The sequence below is a fragment of the Jaculus jaculus genome, chromosome 11 (assembly GCF_020740685.1).
Source record: "Jaculus jaculus isolate mJacJac1 chromosome 11, mJacJac1.mat.Y.cur, whole genome shotgun sequence".
Taxonomy (NCBI): domain Eukaryota; kingdom Metazoa; phylum Chordata; class Mammalia; order Rodentia; family Dipodidae; genus Jaculus; species Jaculus jaculus.
The window spans coordinates 20891013-20916516 of record NC_059112.1 but is presented as its reverse complement, the minus strand read 5'-3'; the positions used below and the strand labels follow the sequence as shown (position 1 = coordinate 20916516).

The following is a 25504-nucleotide window of genomic DNA, read 5'->3' as shown; positions in this document are numbered from 1 at the left end:
TAGATTGGGCTAGCCTGAGTTAAAAGTTGACCCAGTGAATTTCATTTGCTAAAAATCCAGGGCAGGCAATGGGCGACATATGCTTTTGCTCTCTGGGAATTTCTGAATTAAGGGATGGCAATACACAGGGTGCAAAACAGTCTTTTAGTAAAACAGCTATGCCCTTAATTGTTCTGTGAACGATTAAGATGGCAGGGTCTCAAGTGCTTCCGTTAAGTCCACTTACTGGCACAGCAGGGATTCAAGACATGTCGGCAAGTCAGTGTACTTAATAAAGTGACCTGATTCCTCTGTCCATTTAAGCTGTATGGAGTTCTTGACAATGGCCCACCAGAGACAGTGAACTTCATTTCCTTGTCAAGAAGAACCCAAAATACTACAGACAAATGTAGGGTAAGAGGCAACAGAGATTAAAAGAATAATAGCAAGTAACCAATGTAAATGAAAACTATCACTTATGTGAACAGTCATTAAAATGTCTTACTATTCCTACTGAGCTACAAGCAGAAGGTGAGCTTCTTAGAACATAAAATCAAATGCTGTGACCAGCAGCTTTATCCTTGAAAGTTATATTTGGATGTCTTATCCTGAAGAGAAGTTTAGGCTATTCTTTTTTTAAAAAAATATTATATTTATTTATTTATTTATTTGAGAGAGAGAGATAGAGAAAGAGGGAGAGAAAGAGAGAGAGAGAGGATGGGTGCACCAGGGCCTCCTACCACTGCAAACAAATTCCAGACACATGCACCTCCTGGGGAATCGAACTGGGATCCTTTAGATTTGCAGGCAAACACCTTAATTGCTAAGCCATCTTCTCCAACCCCTGAGGAGAGGTTTAATTTCTAGAGCAGGTATTTAATGAGACCTCTGAATTTTTCTTGAGGCTGGATGGGATAGGAAAGCTTGTGCAGGAAATGCTTAGCAGTGTTGGTAGTAATTACAACACTCCGATGATATCATTTCCCCTTGATGCTATACAGAACAAAGCTTTCCTGGGTACACGGTTTCTACAGGTTTTATCTAATACTCTCCATCTTTAATGCCTCCCTCCAGATGAGCTCTGGGTTTGTTTAAAACAATGATTGCCATTGACTTTTTAGGTCAAGGATCTTTTAGGTAGGTCCCCAGAGATACTGTTCACTAACCAGGGTTGGTGAGTCTTTGATACAGTGCTTTATACTATCTATATCTTTTATGTCATAGTGTTAGAATTTGAAATCGAATACATCCCCACTGGTTTCTTTTGAACACTTAGTCCCCAGCTTGCTGCATTGTTGCAAAGGCCATGAGCCTTTAGAATATAGGGCCTGACTTGCAGAATTAGAGGGTGCATTGAAAGTGACATCTGTTCCTGGTTCCAGTCTAGTAAGGTCTGCTTCCCTATGAACAGTCATTGTCACAAGTTTCAATCACCAGAGGCCAAGCCACTCTCACTGCTGTGCTTTCTCCTCCACAAAGGCATGAAACTCCCCTAAAAACCTAGGTCCAAATAACCCGCCTGCTTTAAATTGTGTCTATCAGACATTTGTTCACAGGGAGGAGAAGAGTAACTAATATGTCTGGCTTTCAAGAGACCAGCTTCCATATATCACCCTCTCCCTTATGTTTCGGATGATGGTCAGACTGCCCGCTGGCCTGTGTTTTCCAATAGTGGCAACCATGCCTTTCCCAGTTGTTCTCCTTCCAAGTACATGCACCCAAGGGCTTCTGCTGCTACACAGCCCTGTTTGCTATGTAAACAGCCATTCTCTGTCAATCAAATTCACCTCTACACATATGAACAGAAACTAGCTTAGGAAAATGAAAACAGATGTTTTGAAATATCATTTGGGAATGATCCATTTAAAGCAGTTCTATTTGGTATAGTGCATGAGGTGTTTTCTCCCACAAATCTGGTTTGCCCACCAGTAATAACTTGATTGTTTCAACTCTAAAATCAAAGCAAATAGTAATATGGCTTAAAGTATAACCCCCAAAAATTTGAATTCCAAACATAAAGAAATGATATTTACTTCTGATAATTGCATCATAAAAATGTCAACCAGGGCTGGGCGTGGTGGCACACATCTTTAATCCCAGCACTTGGAAGGCAGAGATAGAATTGCCCTAAGTTTGAGGCCACCCTGAGACTACATAGTGAATTCCAGGTCAGCCTGGGCTGGAGCGAGACCTTACCTTTTTTTTTTTTATTAATTTGTTTTTGTTCATTCTTATTTATTTGAGAGAGAGAGAGAGAAAAAGAATGGGCATGCCAAGACTTCAGCTACTGCAAATGAACTCCAGATGCATGTGCCCCCTTGTACATCTGGCTAACGTGGGTCCTGGGGAATTGAGCCTTGAACGAAGGTCCTTAGGCTTCACAGGCAAGCACTTAACCACTAAGCCATCTCTTCAGCCCTGAGAGCTTACCTTGAAAAACATATATATATATATCTCAGGAATATTTGTTATAATGACATTATCCAACACTTTATTGTTACACAGTCTTCCTTGTTACAGGCAAAACTGTATTTCTTCCTAGATTTTTATGTTGAACTCTTGCCATCAGTATCTTATAAAGTGATTTTACTTGGAAATGCAGTCTTTAAGATGGTAAGTAAGGTTGAATGACATGATTAGGGTAGACTAACTCTATATGACTGTTGTTCTCATAAGAGACTTAAACATGGACAAAGGGAAAACCATTTAAAACCCACAAAGACAACAGACACAAGGCCACATAAACAGGCTAAAGAAGAAACAAACACCTTGATTTCAAGACTCCTAGACTCCAGGATTATGAGAAAATAAATTGTTGTTCTTTAAACCACCCTGTCTGTGGTAATTTATTATGGCAGACCTAGCAAAGCAATGCCCATTTGAAACCTAAATATGCTGATTTGGAAAAAAGAGAAAGAGGGGGGAAATCAGGAAGGATGGAAGGTTTCATTTACCACATGTTATTTCCACCATAAAAAGTGAATAACCTGAGGCCGGAGAGACAGCTTAGCAGTTAAGATGCTTGCCTACAAAACCTAAGGACCCACGTTGGATCTCTCTCCAGATCTCACATAAGCAAGATACACAACGGTGAGGCAATTGCCAGGTCACACACGCCCATAAGGTGGTACAAAGCATTTGGAGTTCCATTTCAGTGGCTAAGGCCCTGGCGTGCCAATTTTCTCTCTCTCTCTCTCTCTTTCTCTTAAAAAAAAAAAAAAGTGAATATACTGGAACCTGGAGAGATGGTTGTTAGTAAAGTGCATGCCATGCCATACAAGCACAAGAACCTGTGTTCAGCTCCCAGCACTCATATAAAGGCATGTGCGGCAGTGAGCTCCTATGCGCCCAGAGCTGAGTAGGTAGAGCAGGAGGACCCATTGGAACTTACTGGCCAGCTGGTTTAGACAGGCAAATGCATGAGTTCCAGGTCCAGTGAGAGGCCCTGCTGTAGTAAGTTTTGCATTAACAGGAAAAAAAAAAAAAAAAAAAACAAATGCTGGACCAACTGCAGCCGATGGGAGGAAAAGTTTCATTCGGCTTCCAGTCTTGAGACTAATCCTTGCCATAGAAGACAGGTTGACAGAGTGGAGGCCTCACGTCTTCCCATAGCTGGTCAAAGGTAGCAGCAGGAGTGAGCTGGCTAGTACCAGCAAGGTGGGGCTCAGTGACACTCGTCCCAAGCTACCACCAACTGGGAACCGAGCACGTGCAATGCATGAGGCTACGGGGGACATGGGATTCAAATTTCCACAGACCTTATCTCAGAGAAAAGGTAAGAGAGTGACTGATGACACCTGACGTTGACCTCTGTCCCCCACATATATGCACACACACACACACACACACACATGCTTTCCCCTCACACACAGGTGTGCCCGTAAACATATGAATACACATCACACTTGCACAAAAGTGATACGCTATTTTTCTTTTTCTGCCAGATAGCAAAGCAAAAATGATGATGGACTGTATCCCACAGTCAGCAAGTCTTCCAGTTCTCTTCAAACTGAATATGGCATAACCATGCTTACATTAAGACTGACAAATTAGCCACCTGTGCCTTTAATGAAGATAAGGTGATCTTTCATTTTAGCTTAGAAGTAAAATATTTTCACAACGTGAGTGTGCTAGGAATCATAAGTTTCATCACATATATTTATTCAGGAACCCTTGTCGTCTAGAACGATCCTCAATGTTGTCATTTGTTGAATGTTGACATCAGTGGGTAGAAAGTCACAGTAGCTGATTTTTGTTCTTGACAAGTGGCAAACTAGGACAGGCTGCTGCTTCCCTTATAATTAACCCTAAGAACAAAACAGAAAATGATATCACCCTGCAATGGAGTAGTCAGGCGCAGTGTCAGAATATAATGTGGGGCAGATCCTGTCCTTGCCTTGCCTGGCCAGTCTCTTGGACGGGTCATTGTTCCATATCATTTGCAAGATAGGATCAAGAGTTAGCAACAGGTTTGTAATCAAAGACAGATGACCAAAACCAGTTAAAGCCAGCAGTCAAAAAAAAAAAAGGCAGAATTATTTTAAAAAGTGTCTACAAACCCAACAAATGTCTATTAAATAACATATGGTGAAAAAGAAAAGAAAAATCATGAGAGAATTTAAAGCACTTCATGCCAAGTTGTATAAAATGCTCATAAAAGAGCATTTATTTAGTTCTGTAATTAAAGGGTGCCATTGCATGTTTCTAGCAGTTACACCAAGATGTTCTGAAGTATGTGTATACGCACATATGTAGACAGGCATAATGGAATGTTTACATCTACCTGTGAACAAATGAACTGCCTCACAGTTACTAGTTCTGTGGTAAAAACACATAGCCTTCCCACTCTTCATATCTCTCAAGAATGTAATATTAGTGCTCGCTTCGGCAGCACATATACTAAAATTGGAACGATACAGAGAAGATCAGCATGGCCCCTGCGCAAGGATGACACGCAAATTCGTGAAGCGTTCCATATTTTTAAATAAATAAATAGTGAACAAAAAAAATATTAAAAAAAAAAGAATGTAGGGCTGGAGAGATGGCTTAGCGGTTAAGCGCTTGCCTGTGAAGCCTAAGGACCCCGGTTCGAGGCTCCATTCCCCAGGTCCCACGTTAGCCAGATGCACAAGCGGGCGCACGCGTCTGGAGTTCGTTTGCAGTGGCTGGAGGCCCTGGCGTGCCCATTCTCTCTCTCTCCCTCTATCTGTCTTTCTCTCTGTGTCTGTCGCTCTCAAATAAATAAAAAATGAACAAAAAAAAAAAAAAGAATGTAATATTACACCATTGCTTACAGTTACCTTACTGTATAAATTTAACCTGCCTTCTCAATGCAACTGGAGGTGGAGGAGGAAGAGAAGCATGGTCAAAGGCTACCACTTAAGATGAAATTTATGTACCTTCATTGAGAAAGAAAAACTATTTGCAAAGTGATCCAATCCTTAAACTGAAGAAACCAGAAAGAAACAAAGAGAAATTAGGGAAAAATTAAGCATATTAGCAAAAGCAATGAAGAGCAAACACATCTGAAACTAAAGGTTTAAAACCTTAAGATTAATAGATCAAAAGGCATGATCATTTTAAACAAGTGAAGAAAACTGAGCAGAAATAAAAAAGACAGCAAAAAAAAGAGGGAGGGGAGGTGGGCTAAAGTCTTGGAAGCAGAGCTAAGAGAAGGGAGAAAGAAAGAAGAATGCATGAAGGATGGAGTGAAGGAAGAAGGAGCGATTCACATAAAACACAAGAAGGGAGAAATAGATATAGGCCTAAATGATACTAAACTGGTAATATTGAGGGAACCTATAAGCTTCTTTATTTGAAAAGTTAGACAAAGGATATATTTTTGGAATATTACCCAACTAGTATACAAGAAAACATAAAAGATGGATGCATTTATAGCAAAGAAATTTAAAAGGCAGTCTTACCCCTCTCCAAATTTTCTGCACTGCTAGCGTTTAGGTGCCTTCTAAGAACTTCAAAGGAACTGATGATTCTTACCTCAAGTGAAACAAAAAATCAATATTGTCTATTTTATGAGACTAGCATAATCTAAATTTCAAAATTAGACAAAGACAGTATACAAAAAAGAAATATAACTTCACTTATTTAAGATTGTATGTGCAAATATTAAATGACAGTGGCAGTTAAATGTAGAGGTGGATTAAAATAAAATTGAGGGCTGGAGAGATGGCTTAGTAGTTAAACACTTGCCTGTGAAGCTTAAGGACTCCGGTTTGAGGCTCAATTCCCTAGGATCCCTGTTAGTCAGATGTACAAGGGGGCACATGTGTCTGGAGTTCGTTTGCAGTGGCTGGAGGCCCTGGCGCACCCATTCTCTCTATATATCTGCTTCTTTCTCTCTGTCTGTCACTCTCAAATAAACAAATAAAAATATATATATATAAAATAAAATTGAATATGAGCAAGTATGATGTATCCAGGATTGTAAGACAGCATAAAAATAGCACAATTTCACCATAACAATAGAATAGCAAAAGGAAAAATTAAAATGATTTTAAGAGGAAGAAAAAAATATTTTTACATAATAAATAAAGAATTCTATAAAAATTAGGAAGAAAGGTGACTGTTCTGCCCTATGATATCACCTAATTATCTGAGCTTCTAATTCTTTTTTTGCTCAAGACAAGAAATTATTAAAAATATAAAATAATGTTTTAAAAATTTTGGAAAAATTAAAAATCTCTTTATGATTTTTCATAAATACCAGATACCTTATTCTCTCTTAAAATTGTGTTGATGGCAATGAAATGCAATTGTAAGACAAATGCCATAGACTTTCAAGTAGTGCTTGTGCCTCAGTTTAAAGACTTGAAACTAGAAGATTTCAATAAATCCTTTTCATTCTACGAAGAAAGCAGGTAGAGGAATGTGTCCAGGTAGACTTTTTAAATTTCTGGCTTATGTGTTCACAGACACACTATTTGCTGGAAGCCACACTCTGTAGAAGAACAGGCAAGAGGAAGGGAAAAGGGGGGAAAAAAGGAGAAGTCCACATCAGCGTATCACCAGCAGATTTTTCTCTTGCCTCAGTATTTCATATTTATGGTTATGTTCACAATAATGATCTCATTCATTTTGTCTGCTCATCCATTCAGTAAAATACCTGATCCTAAGACTGGTGTCCATGATGTGTACATTTTGATATCACAATGAAGAGGCTGGCCCATAATGACTGCTCAGTGAATACCTGTAAACCTGACATGGTTGCTTGGCTCTAACAATGCTGAGCTCCACTAAGACCTTTACAAAAATCCAGAAAAAAAAAAAAAATTCCTTAGTCTTTGATTCTCAAGAAATAGTTTCTTTTCCTATACTCCATGTTACCAAAGTAACTTTAGAACTTCTGACAGATGTGCTCCTAGGTCACCAGAAATCTATGGCATGTTTTATCCATTCCTGAGAGATAGACTAAGAATTTTCTTAAAGCTGTAGGACTCCTGATCTCAGGTTTTGGCAGACTGATTTTTTTTTTCCCCTTCATATCAGTATACTGATTTTGCTTAGTGATCTGTATTGTTATTATATTATTAAAATTATTACTAGTAGCAGCATCATTATTAAGTGTAACTCATAAGTCTTTGACATGTGGCTTCTTAAGTCAAAAGCTATAAATAACAGCCAGGGGAGATGGACCTGTGGTTAAATGCACTTGCTTGCAAAGCCTCTTGGTCTGGGTCTGTTTCCCCAGTAGTCATTTAAGCCAGATGCATAAAGTGGTACATGTGTCTGGAGTTCATTTGCAGTGACAAGAAGTCCTAAAATGCCCATTCATATTCAGTCTCTCTATTACTTCTTCTCTGTGTGTGTGTGTGTGTGTCCTTCAAATAAATATATAAAAACGTGAGTAATATTTGAGCACTCTTAGCATCAAGTGACAAAATATGTAAAACTTTCACAAATATCTGACTTAAATCCATATCTGTACTATGGATGCTGAAAGTCCTCAGATGCTGCAATATCAAAGGCTCTGTCCCCATGGTATCAATGCTAAGAACTGCTGGTATACTTTGGAGGGGCCCCTCCCAAGGAGAATGGCATAACTGGATGCTTCCTGGCTAGTGTTTTAAGCAGGTTTGCTTTCCCATGTTTGTGTCATGAGGTACTGCCCACACCAGACATTCAAAGCAGAAAGATATTTTAATTTTTGCCTAGAACCCACAGAACTAAAACATAAAACATCTTTTCTCTCTGTAAGTTTATTGTCCCAGGCATTTTGTTATTGTGATAGATAGCTGAAATTTGCACCTATGCTGCCATAAAACATCTTTTGCTTTATAGTAAACACCAGCTAGAATGACTTCTTTAATGTCTCCCTTCCATCTTCACTAAAATAATTTCTTAAAAGATATACTTTATCTCTCTACTTAGATGGCAGTGTACAGATATATACATCATTTATTATCTCCCAATTTGAAATAATTATAGTTAATTATTAATTATCAAAAGGATATTTAGTATAACTTAATAGCATAAGAAAAATAAGTTGTTTAAACACCCATTATTCACAAATCTTAATAAATATCAATTGTACCTTCGTGTAGCATTTTGGGGTGGGAGGTTCAAGGTAGGGTCTCACGCTAGCCCAGGCTGTCCTGGAATTCACTATGTAGCCTCAGGTTGGCATCAAACTCATCGTGATTCTCCTAACTCTACATCCTGAGAGTTGGGATTAAAAGTGTGCCACACCATACCCAGCCTTCATGTAGCATTTTTGAAGCATGAATACCAACCTCTGTTTTTAAATATAACTAACAACACACACACACACACACACACACACACACAATATATGTAAATATATATGCAAATATCTGCTTGTTTTCCTCTTAATATTTTAGAAAGACCATACTTTTTCTTAGAATCTATTCATTTACATTGAACATATTCATAAACATTAATTAAGAAAGCTTCTGAAAGAATATTCCTAAATCACACCTAGCAGAGACCTGCATTCAGTAAGGAACAAATACTCAAAGTTAATTAAAATCTCCCAGCAGACATAGCTTCAACTATCACAATTTTACTGACTTCATTACCCATCTGGAAAGAAGCAACTGGCCACATCAGCTTCTCCTGTTGGCATCTTCACTTGCTCTTGTCTAGTCTTCAAACCTCCAGACTAAGAATTGACAGTCGGAATCAGTCTAATTATCTCCCTCTCTATTTCTGTATCCACACCAGAGATTATCTTCCAATTATGCAATTTACCAGTACAAACTCATAATTTTCTTTAATTATCTCTAAAGCCAGTAATAAACCCCTAATTGGTAGATCTAATTGATATTTCTGGTCTTAATCTACAACCAACTCTCCATATCATTTGCTCTGTTGAATATAAACTTCATGTTTAATTCACCTGCTGCCCCCCACCACCATAGCTTTCATGATCACTCTTCTCCTTGGAGGCTCCTCTGATGTCTCCCTGGCCTTTCTCTTCACCCACTTCTTCAACGTCCACAGCACATTCCTCACTGATCACTTTCATGCAATCTCCAGAATGTGCCTATGATGGCATTTCCACCCAAAAGTTACTTTAAAACCTTTATTTTAACAAGACCATACTGACTTGATAATCATCTCCTTAGGTGTAGAGGATGGCCTATTCATCCAATGTTCTGTGTCTAAAATAATTCTGGAGAATTCCTTCTCACCTTCTCCATATGTAATAGGTAACCGATTGAGCTAAGGTGCAGGATGAGATCATCAAACCAGACTTCACAAGTCAGAAGTTAGAATCATGTCTCCTCTCATGATCTCAAGAACAGAGGCCAGGTGTAGTGGCTTGCATCTGATGTTCCAACAAGCATAGAGGCTGGGAGCAGCAGAACATCACTGACCTGGAAGCCAGCCTGGCCTACAAAATCAACTTTACACCAGTCAGCTACAGCAGGAAACAATCTCACAAATAAATGAGTAAATAAATAAACACGTAAATAAAAATGGAATCACAGGACAGGGTCTGCTGCTTTAATTCCTCTGTCCCCAGATTCCTGTGAATAAAACACCCTGAAAGCAGAATTCATGCTTTATTCATTGGTTTACCGCTAGTCCAGGCCTTTACAAACAGATAAAGAAATTTAGTTCTCCCAATTTAACGTGTCACCCCGCTGCCTTGATACTACTGAAAAGTCACTTGTCTTATGTCTAATACACTATACCACCTTAACGTTCACAGTACCCCACTCCCCAACATTCCCTGGTATTGAGCACAACCAAGATAATCCCTGAACATGTCATATCATGTGAACTGACAACGTTGTGAGCCCCTAACATGGATTCCCATGGCTCTGTCACTAATTTACAATGCCACTCTTCCTCTCATCCTTCCTCTGAACCCTCTACTCTTTTTGGTTGATTAGTTCCCCTGTACTTCCATTACTGTTGGTGAAGTATAAATAAAATAGTTAACTTCAACAAAGTAAACTTTAAATAAGGTGCTGTAAAGAGGACTTTATAAACATAACATCACCGATTCTTTAGAGTAAGGCCTGGAATAAAACATACTACTATTCCAACAAATTTACAAGAGTAGAAACCAAGCTTTTAGAACAATAAATAAACTGTCCAAAATCACAGTCTTATTAACTAAGAAAGGCTGGTGTGTCAATGCAGTACTGATTTACTCCAGAACCCATCTTAAGCTCAGTCAGGGCTGCAGAGATGGCTCAGCAGTTAAGGTACTTGTCTCCAGAACCTGATGGCCAGGGTTCCATTACCCAGTCACTTTCTTGCTCTCTTTCTCCTCCCCCCCTCTCTTCCCCCTTCTCTGTTTCTCTACTTGCAAATAACCAAATAAAAATACTTTTTAACAGCTCATCAAATGTCTCTACATACCCACCCCAGAAAGTTCTCCTAATTAAGTCAATGAACATTGTCCAAGTGACAGTTTTATAAAAGACATAGTGTGTGGCTTTACAGAGCATGGAGAATGAATCTGATTTAAAAAATAATCATTCAAATATGTATATACAAACCACATACAGTGCATGCACATGGCCCCTCCACACACACACACACACACACTGAAATATTGCAGCTGTTCAGTGTGAGAGGATTCATACATGGAACTGGGAACCAAATCAGAATCTCATGGCCAGGAATCCCATAGACCCCAGAGATAAGTCCACAGCACTCTCTGGGTAAGTAGATTGCACATTCACATCAAGAAGTCTCTCAAATCATGTTGCAAATACCCCCTAAATCAAAGCTGTTTTTGCCCTTGGTCACTGCTATTTTATTTTGCAAATAGCAGAGAGCAATGGGGAGATCCAAGATCCGTCAGTATGACAGGTAGAGATACCTCCTGCCTTCAAGGAGATGTGCCATGTACAACACACCTACTCAGGCCCAGGAGAAAGTTACAGAGGAAACAGTTTTAGGAGTGTTGCTCCCCCTGCTACCTTGACAACCAACTCCAGGGAGATGATGGCAGACACAGTGGTTAATTAAAAGCCATCAAAGCGGAAATCCAGAGGCTACAGAGATCTTAGCACTAAACGAGACCCCTAACACATACGGCCAAGGCTCAGGGAACATTGAGGAAGAGGGGATGGGAAGATTGTCAGAACACCAGTGTGGGTAAAAATTACCAGAAGCACAGACATTCCCCCACAGAGATGGACTAAAGCCTAGTTTCCCCACACCGAACACCAATAACCCCACTGAGGAGAACCCTCAGGGAAAGCGGGCCTGGGAGAAAGGGGATATAATACTATAATCTTTGTAAAATAAATAATATTTTTTTTCTAATGGCGTGTGTCTTGTTATGTGGTCTTATTCATAGCACCATGGAGCGAAGATATGCAAAGACCTGGGGGCTGCTGGCTAGTTAGCCTAACCTAATTAGGTGAGGCGGGGTTTTGGTTTTTTGTTGTTGATTTTTTGACTAAATGAGAGACCCTGTCAAAAAAGATGGAGAATGTCTAAAGAAACTATACGTGAGGTTGTCCTCTGGCTTCCGTATATATTTCTAAGTAAGTTCACTTGTGCACATGTGAGCGTGCGTGTGCACACACGTATGCACATAAAGTAACTCCTGTTGGAGAAACTACCAGTTTCAATTTTATTTAAAAAACATCCTGCTGAGTACAAATCGATACTCATAATGCCAATGAAGAATTAGCACTGTATGTCAGATAAGTGTAAGACTTCATAGCATAACAAAGGAAGACCAGTTACAATGCAGCTTCTTTTTTAAAAAAAAATTTTATTTATTTATTTGAGAGCGACAGACACAGAGAGAAAGACAGATAGAGGGAGAGAGAGAGAATGGGCGCACCAGGGCCTACAGACTCTGCATACGAACTCCAGACGCGTGTGCCCCCTTGTGCATCTGACTAACATGGGACCTGGGGAACCGAGCCTTGAACCGGGGTCCTTAGGCTTCACAGGCAAGCACTCAACCACTAAGCCATCTCTCCAGCCCCAATGCAGCTTCTTAACCTGATGGTATGGAACACCTGATGCAGGCTTAGTAGTGACCCTCTCTGGGGAATTTAAAGTCAACTGGCAATGACTGTTATTCATGGGCTTTTGTTTTATTGCCACATAGAGAGATTATACTACAAATTTCCATTATCTACTCTCTATCTGAGACCTCAACTAAAACTAGCACATATGCAAAGGGAAGTAAAAGTTGTCCACCACTGCATAGCAAGGGTAGAAACTTGTACCTTATCTTGTCTGTGCTGTGAAGCACAGAGCAGATCCTTATCCACCTCTCATTTGTTATTGTTCTCAAAAGAAGGTATGGGTGTTTCACTACTGATTCAATTTATATGCTATAATTCAACTGAGATACTAAACAAACCAGACCAGCGACATCTGTTCTATGCTCAAATTTGTTTTTGGCTTTTTTTTTTTTTTCAAATGGGAGGCAAGGAAATAATCTTAGAGTGTTTACGTGAATTTCATGAAATCAGTAACAAAATAAAAAGGATAAACCAAGAACTTATGATTTCCTCTAATCCTTGCTAGATTCTTTATTAACTTCAGGAAAACTACAACTGCAATTGTCTAACAATGTAGCAGATATTCATTTATTTTTGACTCTTCAATTTTTACGTCACATTATGTGCTTCTATGAAATAAATATTCCTTGAGTATTTTTTGTTATCCTAATTGAAATCCTATTCCCCTGACTTTTTTGTCATTAATAATTTACAAATAAGAAGTACCGAAAATAGTGAGCCTCAAACCACCAGTTTCATTTCCATCACATACTATTTAAAGACATGTCACAAGGTGACCTATCCAAACGATCTTCACAGGAACATGATATTCACCAATAGATATATAGCTGTAACTATTTTAATAAAAATACTATTCTTCACATAATCTTCACAAAGATGTATGGGTGTTAGGGATGGGAATAAAACTAGAATACTAAAAACCTGGGCTATCTTGAATCTGCAGAGATGGAGTTGAGGTGTTCAATTGTTCTCCTACTGTGAAAAATATCAACAAATAATAATTAATCATGTTCTTGTACTGCCTTTCCTCTACTATATCTCAAGAAGTTATTTAGAAAAAGTTCTTCAGTAAAAATAAAATTCAAATGAATAAATGTAAACAAATGTGATAAGATTAGACAATCACAATGGTGTAGCCCTAATGTAATAATTTAATTAAGCATTTGATTAAAGTCTGAGATAGATGATCAGTGGAAACCTATATGGATCACACTGATGTCACTCCATCCGACAACTAATCTAAACATTGTTAGAAATGGAATAGCAAGACAGTATGCAAAGTGGAATAAATGGAATATGAGAGTCACCTGTTAATAGTCTGTGAGAGAGAGGGGGAAAAAGAGAGAAAAAAAGGCACTAAATTTAGTCAAAGTCGAGTTAAAATCCACCTAAAGGAAATAGGAACAAAGAAACAATTGGAATGAAGTCATACAATGTTGCCCTTTAGAGAACATAGAACATTAATAAGGTCAAGAAGACAGATTTATATAGCTAAATTATGGCCTGACATCTAACCAGACCAACAGGTAAAAGTAAAATACTAAAATCAAAACAGAAAAGCCAAGAGAAGGTATCATCCTACATTAAGACGGGGAAAAATATTTAAAAAGTAAAATATCTCATCCTAAATTTCCACAGGACAAGATATATAAGTATTTTAAACTGACTCAAGAATAAGATGCTGGACTATATCTCAGAGATTGCCAGAAATCATAATTAATCTTGCTAGAGTTAAAAATGGAACAGTGATTATATAAGAAAATATACAGTTTTTAGATGTGCAAGCTTGTAAGGGGGAGATAATATAAGATCTTCCATTTCCTTTGGTCTTCAGGAATAAAAATCCAGAGATGAAATAATGTGTCGGTGATTGTTAAATGTGGGAGATGAATATGTGGGAGGTTTTTTTTTTTGAACCATCCCATCTCTTTATTATGCTTAAAATTTGCATAATAGCTGTTTAAACAAAAGCAATGGCAATGACAAAAACCTAAGTAGCTACAAAGCTGCAGGCTTAGCAGGATCTGTGACTGATGCTTCTTCACACTAAAGCCACCGGCCTGATGACAAAACTGGCCACTTCCCCCTAAGTCATTAAATTAAGACAGTGGGAAATAAAGTGATTCGCTGAGGCCACCCAGGTTCCTCGCCTCTAAAAATTACTCACACACATTTTGGTTCATTCACTCATGGAAGTGGTGATAACTTCCGTGGCACTTTTCAAGATTCATTTTGCAAAAAGAAACTGGGATACTGAGCCTGGATAGCATCAGCCCCTTGTAGGGACTCACAAGCCCCTGACCTACAAAGATAGGATGTGAGCTGTGAAATCTGGATGGCTCATAGAAGGCATACTGCCCAGGGTGCCTCCAAGCTGGCAGCCGAAGACAGTTAACAGAAAGAATCTCTGAGAAGGCAAAAGAAAAAATAAAATAAAAATAAAAAAGACACCAAGGAGGGCAGTAGACAAGAAAGTTTTGTGGGGTGGATAAATCAGGTGCTGCTAGATGTATTGAACAGAGTTATCACTCTATTGCTGATGAAAGGACTTCTGTTATAACTGTGAGAAGGACTTTTTTTTTTTTTTTTTTTTAGACCTGTTTTCCATTCTCCCATTCTTGAAAGACTTTCACCAAAGACTTCCTGCTCCTATGTGGTATTTCAAAGCACTGGAGGCAAGTGACCTGTGTTAACATAATGCATATGATGGCCATTCCACAGCTGGTCCAGTTTACACCTTGTACAGGATAGCACTCATACACATGTCCTAAAGTTAGAGGTGGGCTGTTGACAGCTGGGGTCTAATCATTTACATAAAGGGCAGCTCATCCTATGCAAGGATCTTGTGCTGATGGTATTTTAATGTTGAAGTTAGAATTTCAATATAGGGCAAAAACAGCCAAAAAAGACAGCATAGTGAATCCTCACTTAAAATTTTTTAATATCCTTCTAATTGAACAAATTTCCATTATTAAGAATTAAAAGCACAAATGTTCAAATAGCAGTGAAGGAGCTGGAGAGATGGCTCAGAGGTGAAAGTCACTCACTTGAAAAGTCTGCCAGCCTGGGATTAAATTCCTCAGGAACCACATAAAGCCAGATGCATAAAGAAGCACGTGGGTCTAGAGAATTTATTTGCACTGAAAGAGGCAAAAGAACCTGGTATACCCTTCTTTTCTTCCTTCTTCCTTCCCTTTCTTCTCTCTCCAAATAAATAAGAATATTTTTAATTTATAGTTTTAGAGTAAAATAACAATAAAATATCATCTACTTTGGCAACATTTTCAAAGCTGCATTTTTCAAGAGTTGGACGAGATTGGATATAAGAGGATCCCCAAACACTGATTCTAGTGTACTCATTTACTGAGCACTCAGGCAGCATTAATCAACAATTCCCCAGGGATGTCAATCTCAGAGTATCTCAAAGGTGCAGGGTGGATTTAGTCATGATTAAATTGAAGGTAAACTGACTTAGATGAAGTATACACCAGCAAGTGACATCTGACAGAAAAAAAAGAAAAAAAAAAAAACTCTCAGCTTAGATGGACAACTGAACATGAAGGGGTGGTAAAAAGAGTGTTTAGTGAGAGCACGTGCACGAGTGTGTGTGTATGTCTGTGTGTGTGTGTATGTCTGTGTGTGTGTGTGTATAAAACTATGAGGAAGATAAAACTGAATATATATTTAAATCACATATAAATCAAGACTTCCATTAGATACCTAAGAATAGTTACCCACAGAGGATGAAATGACGGAGATTAAAAAATGTAAACTTGGGCTGGAGAGATGGCTTAGCGGTTAAGCACTTGCCTGTGAAGCCTAAGGACCCCGGTTCGAGGCTCGGTTCCCCAGGTCCCATGTTAGCCAGATGCACAAGGGGGCGCACGCGTCTGGAGTTCGTTTGCAGAGGCTGGAAGCCGTGGCATGCCCATTCTCTCTCTTCCTCTATCTGTCTTTCTCTCTGTGTCTGTCGCTCTCAAATAAATAAATAAAAAATTTAAAAAAAATGTAAACTTAAAAAATATTAATAGATATGAGAAATCTTCTTACACTGGCCAATGAAGAAAATGTGAGATGAGGGTGTGCTGGTGTGATTTTCATTTTAAATGCCCATTTCCACATAATCTTGTGACCTAGTTTGCATGCATGAATTAATTTCCACAAGTAGACACTGTGGTGATTTGAGGCAGAAAGGAAGACAGGGAAAATATGCTGAGCATCTCATTTGGATTGCCCTGTACCAAAACATCAGGAGTGTGGGGTGCCCCTGAAGCTTCCCGGGAGATTGTTTGTTCTCAGTTCCTGAATCCTTGCAAAGCAGCCTTTCCCCTGGCACCCCTGTTCTACATAGGATCTGTGAAAGCTTGGTACTGGCAAGCAGTCTGCTCATCTATTAAATGTAACAGTGGAGTTTGCTTTCCGTAATTGACCTCTGAAAAATATTTGAAAAAAAATTGAACATTGGATAATAAATTTGAAAAAAAAACTTGAAAATTCTTCTTTTTCTAGTTTTTACTAGATTTCTAAAACTAAGATAAGTAGTTTAAAATTTCTGTAGTCATTTGGCGAGACTCATGCTTCCAAAATTAAGTGGCTCAAACAACAGAAATTTACTCTCACAGTTCTGAATGTTGAGGTCTGTGATTGAAAGGTAGGGTCCCCCTGAGAACCACTAGGGACAACATATTCTCAATATTCTTTCCTGATCTGTACAGCTCTGTTGGCAAGTTTTGGCATTCTTCACCTTATAAAAATATCACTTATACCTTTGCCTTTGTGTTCAAATGGGCCTTCTTGGTTGCATGCAGGTCTGTCTATAATTATATATACAAATTTCCCCTCTACATATGGCACCAGTCATATTGGATTAGAGTCCATCCCAATGACCTCACAGTACTGATTAGTTCTCTAAAGATATCATGTCCAAATTAGATCATATATTGAGGTAAAGAACAAGAGGAGCCAATATAACTTTTGGGAGGATATGATCCAACTATAAAACATGCCTGTGAAACATTTTTCTGTTAGTCCCTGGAGTGCAGTTTCTGTGCTGAAACTGTGGGGTCCAATCTTTCCTCTTTCACATTTACCAAATGCAGGATATTAGTGAGCTTCACAAACATGAATGCTAAGTGCAAAATTATCATGATAATAAATATGGTTTTGTAGTAGCAGCTATAAAACAGACAGCTTGAAAGAACTGTTTGTTTTACAAACCCAAAATGCTAATGCTGCAAGCAAGAACTGAAATACCATAATGATTCTTGCCTGCTTCAGACTGATGTGGTCATCAGTCTCATGGGAAGAGAGGGATACTGTGTAATGTACCAGCAGCCTCTGGGCTTTCCAAGCACACTAACTCCTGTTCCACTTACCTGTATCATTAACAGCTGTCAATCATGTTTTCTTCTGTTATGTGTGTGTATATACCATACACACACATACATATATATGAAATTTGTCATGTGGTCATAAAGTCATGCTGAAGCAACTCATCATCACAGGCTCACTGAATAAAATGAAAAAGGACATCTCAGATTCTAACTTAAGCTTCATGTTAAGGTACTTGTCAAAGGTGAGTAGGAAACATAATTTGACATTGGGATTGATTCTTAGAGAATGGACAGTGTCTACCAGAAATACAGCAAAAAAAAAAAAAAAAGCACTCTTGAGTAGATTGTATTGTTGATGGGAAAAAGTTAACAGTAAGGGTTTCAGAAGGAATATAGAGACAAGAAATATTATCACCAGCAAGTCTTTTTATCTCTCTATATCAATTGCTATCAAAATGTTGATGATAGTTCTTCATTTGACATCATAAACTGGCCATAATTTAGTCACACATCAGAGAATGATGTGGTTGTCAGTAGTGAAGTGGTGACTACAAAGTTATCTTGATACTCTCTAATAAATGCCTCTTTGTGTACACACACACACACACACACACACACACACACACACACACAGTGGTGGTTTGATTCAGGTCTTTCCCATAAACTTAGATGTTCTGAATGCTAGGTTCCCTGGTGATGGAGATTTGTCAATTAATGCCTCTTGGAGGCAGGATTATGTGTGTTATGGCCAGTTTCTCCTTACCAGTGTTTGGAACACTCTCCTGTTGCTATTGCCTGCCTTATGTTGGCCAAGGGGTGATGTCCCCCCTCTGCTCATGCCATTGTTTTCCTCTGCCATCATGGAGCTTCCCCTCGAGTCTATAAGCCAAAACAAACCTCTTTCCTCTCAAAGCTGCTCTTGGTTGGATTATTTCTGCCAGACATGCAAACCTGACTGCAACAGTAAAGATGTTACCAAGGAGTGGTATCATTTGCTGCTAGACACCTGACTGTGTGGGTTTGGACTTTTAGAGCTGATTTTCAAGAGGAATGTGGAAGGATTTGAAACCTTGGCCTAAGAGACAACTTGCAGTGCCATGAGTACAGCTTGATGGAGTATTCTGGTCAGAGTTGAACGACCTGAATGCAGCAAGAACTATGGACTGAGAGGGTGAGAAAGAACTTCGCCTGGTCTGGGCTAGAAGCAGTTTGTGTGAGAGGCTTGCTGTTATGCTGGTGTCCTAAGAACTTGTGTTGGGTTGCTTTGAATAGAAATGGACTGGTGAGAGCATAGGCATATGTCACAAAAATGAAACCTTTGGGCTTAAACTTCTGCCTGTTCAGCTACAAATATATGTGATTACAACTTTGAGATTGGGCCAGTTGACCTGTCCTGAGGCAACAGGAAGAACATAGAGTCTTTTAAAGAGACCTGGGTGCTCATTAGTGTCTCGTTCTTCAAAGTCTGCCTGATTGTCCCCTGGATTAAATTACTGGCACCCCACCTGGTATTATGGAGTATGAGAAATACAGGAAAGAGAGGGTCATTGAGTTTGCAACATAGTCTTGTGTTTTGGAAACAGACATGGACAGTGTGAAGCAGGTTTGCTGGATGCCTGCATGGAGACCCTAATGGAGCCATGAGGATGGACTGTGGATTATAGTGGAGACCCAGTGGAGATTCCGGGACCATGAGATGGCTCCTAAGCAAAGCTGCTGGCCCTGGGTGAAGTTTTCCAGGACTGGGAGTAGCCTAGCTGGAGGGGCAGAATTGGAACTCCAGAGACTTATGGTTGGTTAGAATTATCAGAGTTGTAGCTTTGTCACTGGCCAGAGTTGTTGGACTTGGAGCTACAGAGTTTTTTGTTTGCCCTACTTAAATCTTGTTTTGGTTGAATATTTCTTTGCTATGCTCAATGCCATCTTTTGCAGTGTGAGTGTTTATTCCCATTGAGTCTGTAAGCTAAAATAAACTTTTATTTTTTTCCAAAAGCTGCTCTTAGTTGGGTGATTTCTGCCAGTAATGCAACCTGACTGAAACACACACACACACACACACACACACACACACAGGGATGCCTAGACTCTTTTGGTCAGAAATGAGTAAGAGATATGTCTGTCCCTAGCCATGAACCCAGTCTTCACATAGATCCCAGAGATTGGTGAATTACACTTGTACTCAATATGCCATGCACCTCATATGCAAACTAGAAACAAGCAGGATATCACAAACAAAATCTGTATATCATGGCTCTGGTCATGAATGACTCAAAATTTGTTCCCCATGATATTTTTTTTTAACCACATCTTATGCATATGACAGACTGGTAAGTCAATTACACTGTTCAAGAAATTCATGATTCATAACTAAGTAAGCAATACATGTCTTTCAATAGTTTTAAATCAGTCCTAACTGGGTCCTCTTAGTTGGATAGTTTTTGTTTTTTTTTTAAAATATTTATTTATTTATTTATTTGAGAGCGACAGACACAGAGAGAAAGACAGAGAGAGGGAGAGAGAGAATGGGCGCGCCAGGGCTTCCAGCCTCTGCAAACGAACTCCAGATGCGTGCGCCCCCTTGTGCATCTGGCTAACTTGGGACCTGGGGAACCGAGCCTCGAACCGGGGTCCTTAGGCTTCACAGGCAAGTGCTTAACCTCTAAGCCATCTCTCCAGCCCTGGATAGTTTTTTATTCTGAATTTTAGAGTCATTAACTGAGATCATATATGAGAAGACTTTGCACTCCAGAAATACTTTGTTAATAATAATATACACAATGCATTCACTTTAAGAAATGGGTTGGGAACACTAAATTAAGAAATTCCCTACTTTTACTCAGTTCTTGGCACATACTACTTACACCATCCACAGAGGTAAGACAAGAAAGACTGTACATATCCACCTCTATTGACATGAAGAACTGAAGTCTGTCAAAGTTCTAGAGCACAGAACAAACCACATCTACTTGTGATGAATTCTATGGCTATACAGCACTAGGATTTCCATTGTCACGGCCCTTCTCTTATTATTCATCAAGATCAGCATTAGAAGGTTTTATCCCTGATCTGCCATAAAATCACCACCAATAATTCCCGACAGACTTCCTTCTACCATTCACTGTATAGTTACCATGGAAGCCACTTTCTTGTCAAATGTGGAAGTCGCTTTGGCACTGTATGCCTAACCTTTATCCTCCACCTTAAAAGAGATGTGCCAGCTGCAGCCTTCATCAACCAGAAGAAAGGAGGCCAGAGTATTAGAAAATCATTCCTGAGCAGTCTGCCAACTTCTCCCTTCATTCTTCAAATACCTGGATTTCAGCAAGTAGAAAATATATCCAAAATGCATCAGGAAATGTTTTCAATCGAAATTGATTGAACTTCAGCTAACTCTTTTCCTAGAATTGAGAAGATGTGTATTTGAATCCAAAAATGTAGTTCAAATTTTTGGCCAAATGCCCAAATTCTGGACGAAGTTTGATCCCATGTGGCTCTGTAGCAATTTGCTCTCATGCATAAAACTGCTGAAAATCAAGGCTGAAAGCTCTCAGCAGGAGAACAGGAGTGTAAATAACAAATATTAGGAAGAGGTGTTTACTCCAATATACCCCATAGACTGAGGGAACAGCTATTGAATACTAGTGTTCTTATTAGTTGTACCAAAATGGACCAGTATCAGGATTAGACCTTGAATAACGTGTGCCCCTGAGCAATAAGCAACCAATGACAATAAAGTTGTCTTAATGACATGTCAAAATGTATATTTACAAAGTGAATGATTTAAAAAGGAAAACACCTGGGCTGGAGGGATGGCTTAGCGGTTAAGATGTTTGCCCACAAAGCCAAAGGAACCTGGTTTGATTCCCCAGCACCCAGGTTAGCTAGATGCTAACAAGGAGGCTCACGCATCTGGAGTTCATTTGTAATGGCTGGAGGCCCTGGTGTGCCCATTCTCTCTCTGGCCTTTTCTCTGTCTCCCTCTTTCTCTGTCAAATAAATGAATAAATAAAAATAAAATACTTTAGAAAGTAAAACATTACAAATGATAACAAATATTCTCAGGGCAGCTGTGAATAGGTATTGCTTGCCATTTATTCTCTAAGAAGAAGAAATCTGTCACTGTCCATTAGCAATTGTCAGATAAAATAGATTTGCTATGTATTTGGAGGCTTTAAAATTAATAAATGGTAATATCTATACTAATTGTACATTTAATTTTTGTCTGAAACTATTTTATGAGTTATATAGATTATTTCATTTAATCCTCATAATAAATCTATAATGTGAACACTTTTGTTTCCCTTTCAGGATTGCGATTAAGTTATTTTCTCACAATCTCTAAGTCAGAGCCAGAGGTTTTCAATACACTGAGTAACAGGGTTGAGCAGCTCTAGAATTGTCTCTGCTGAAACATAGTACTGATTCCCAGAGCTGTCTGTATATAAGAAATTAAAAATATAATTATGCAGCATGATGAGAAAAAGCAGAATATTACAGAGTCCATGGTCAAGGTTCTTGTTCACCCACTGTTCTAGTTATTGAAGTGTCTTATATTCATTAGTGGTATTTCAATCATTTGTTTCTATAGAGACATTTTACAGTACAATAATAGATACTATATGGGATGAATATCATTCTTAGTTGGATAAGTATGCCACTAGTTTTATTTCGTGGCTAAGAAACAATCTAATAAGCACTCTATTAGCATGAAACTATGTGACAGTAGTGCCATATGACTGTGTTTATTTTTCATAACTACCTTGACATAAATATACCAGTTACTTTCTCATTGCTGGGTCAAAATTCCCAACCACAGGCAGCTTAGGGAAATGTGGTAGTTTGATTCAGGTGTCCCCCATAAACTTAAGTGCTCTGAATGCTAGATTCCCAGCTGATAGAGATTTGGGAATTAACGCCTCCTGGAGGGAGTGTATTGTTGGGGGGTTGGGTCAGGCTTATGAGTGCCAGTTTCCCCTTGCCAGTGTTTGGCACACTCTTCTGTTCTTGTTGTCCACCTGCTGTTGGCTAGGGGGTGATATCCACCCTTTGCTCATGCCATCATTTTGCCTGCCATTATGGAGCTCCCCCCTCAAGCCTACAAGCCAAAATAAATCTCTTTTTTCCACAAGCTGCTCTCGGTTGGGTGATTTCTACCAGCAATGTGAACCTGACTGCAACAGGAAGGAAAGTGTTTAGTTTGTTTACAACTCAAGAGGAGAAAACATGGACAGGAGCAGGGAGCAAGCATTATACCATCACATTAACAAGGAGGAGGAACAATTAGTGAGAAAGAGAGAGAAAAAAAAAAAAAAAACAGCAGAGGGGTCAAGGCACTAATACTGCAAGGCCTGCTGCCTCCAGTGACACACTTCCTCCAGCAAGGTTCTACCTCTTAAAAGTTCCACAACCTTCCAAAATACCACCACTTTCCAGAGTCCAAAATCATGAGTCATGGGGGCCATTATATTCGAACAACAACAACAACAACAGATTAGCAAGTATAGGCAACACTGATATAGTAAGGTTTTATGTTGGTAATTAAGCAACAAGTGCTTTGTGGTGGTTTGATTCAGGTGTCCCCCATAAACTTAGTGTTCTGAATGCTAGGTTCCCAGCTGATGGAGATTTGGGAATTAATGCCTCTTGGAGGGAGGGTATTGTTGGGGGCAGGCTTATAGGTATTAAAGCCAGTTTCCCCTTGCCAGTGTTTGGCACACCCTCCTGTTGCTGTGGTCCACCTTCTGTTGGCCAGGGGGTGATGTCCACCCTCTGTTCATGCCATCGTTTTCCCCTGCCATCGTGGAGCTTCCCCTCGAGCCTGTAAGCCAAAATAAATCTCTTTTTCCCAGAAGCTGCTCTTGGTTGGGTGATTTCTAACAGCAATGCGAACCGGACTGCAACATGCTTAAGTGTGTATCTTCATATGTCTTTGAAAATTTGAGTCAAGACTACAATATAGAGTTAGCTGAATGTTAGCATTTGCAAATACCCATCAGTACATCCAGATCCTTCCAAAACCTAATTTACACCAAATAGGACCTGACCACATCAGGAGTTTGCAGTCATTTGATAGTCCCAGATTTTCTAAAAGGATAAGTATTCAACATCATGGCTGTGGATGGGCTAGGGCACTCAACATTTGTCCAACATATTTCATACACTAAACAACATCAGTTAACTTCTGACTCCTCTGAAAGTCTGTTCCACCAAAAAATTAATTATAAAGAAATCTAGCCAGGCGTGGTGGCGCACGCCTTTAATCCCAGCACTTGGGAGGCAGAGGTAGGAGGACCGCTGTGAGTTCAAGGCCACCCTGAGACTACATCGTGAATTCCAGGTCAGCCTGGGCTAGAGTGAGACCCTACCTCAAAAAACCAAACAAAAAAAAAAAGGGGGCTGGAGAGATGGCTTAGCGGTTAAGCACTTGCCTGTGAAGCCTAAGGACCCTGGTTCGAGGCTCGGTTCCCCAGGTCCCATGTTAGCCAGATGCACAAGGGAGTGCACGCGTCTGGAGTTCGTTTGCAGAGGCTGGAAGCCCTGGCGCGCCCATTTTCTCTCTCCCTCTATCTGTCTTTCTCTCTGTGTCTGTCGCTCTCAAATAAATAAATAAATAAAATTTTTTTTAAAAAAGAAATCTGTAAGTATCTATGTTCAGAATTCTAAAAACTTAATTTATATGATCCCTTTAGTCAGCCTCCTGGTTACAATTTCATTTGTTTTCATTCTTCACAGTTCTACATTCCAACTTTTTGTGCAAGTGATGGTGCCTTTTGTGAATATACTAGATAATCTCTCTATAACATAAGTCACAAATGCAAGCAATTTCCTGTGATCACCTTAAAAGCAAACTATCTGTTTCATTTAAATTAGTATGTGTAGAAAGTATTTAGTAAGTGTACTTTAAGCAAAAGAGAAACTAGACCTCAAATTCAGTGACCAGCTTAAAGGAACCTCCAACATCTCTAGCTCATTCTGTGATAAACACAGTACAAATATTTTATGAAATCCTTACACTGGTGTTAACGATTTTACTGAATGTTAAGAACACAAAACTGAGATGATACAAACTCACAAAAAGAAAAATATAGCCTAGTGTATAAGGTGAAAAATCAATATGAGAATAGATAAGTACGTAGGGAAAGCAATTTGAGACCAAGAACTTGTGTACAATGAAACAATAGGAAGTGAAGAAATACCATGAGAGGCAAGTGTTCATTCAGCATCACATGACCATGATACCAAGGGATACAATTGAAAGCCAGTGGGTCAGAAAATAAATTGAAGTAGTAATAAGTAAATAGCAAATAAAATCTGAATGGAATACTTTATGCATTTTTTGAAATTGTAAAATACATCTATGTTTGTACCAGTGCAAGAGTCAATGCTTGAACTCTGTAGTACAGCATTCATCTATAATCAGTGTTATAGATAAATGAAAGAAAAGTAGAGGAGAAATGGGGCTGGAGATATGGCTCAGAGGTTAAGAAACGTGTCTGTAAAGGCTAAAGACCTGGGTTCAATTATTCAGTACCCATGTAAGGCAGATGCACAAGGTGGCATATGCATCTGGAGTTTGTTTGCAGTGGCTAGAGACCTTGGTATGCCCATTCTGCATGTGTATTTTTCTCTCTCTACTTCTCTATGCTTGCAAATAAATAAATATTTATGAAAAATCATTTATTGAAAACAGGAAGAGAAGGA

General features: G+C 39.1%; 1 protein-coding gene and 1 non-coding gene across 2 annotated transcripts in view; one reads left to right on the top strand and one right to left on the bottom strand.

Annotated features, from left to right (window-relative positions):
• The window catches only part of Kctd8 (potassium channel tetramerization domain containing 8), a 236513-nt gene that overhangs the window by 204931 nt on the left and 6078 nt on the right, over window positions 1-25504 (bottom strand). The window lies entirely within an intron of this gene.
• On the top strand, window positions 4855-4961 carry LOC123453361. Its single transcript, XR_006632754.1, has one exon. It is a non-coding gene; the product is annotated as a U6 spliceosomal RNA (small nuclear RNA).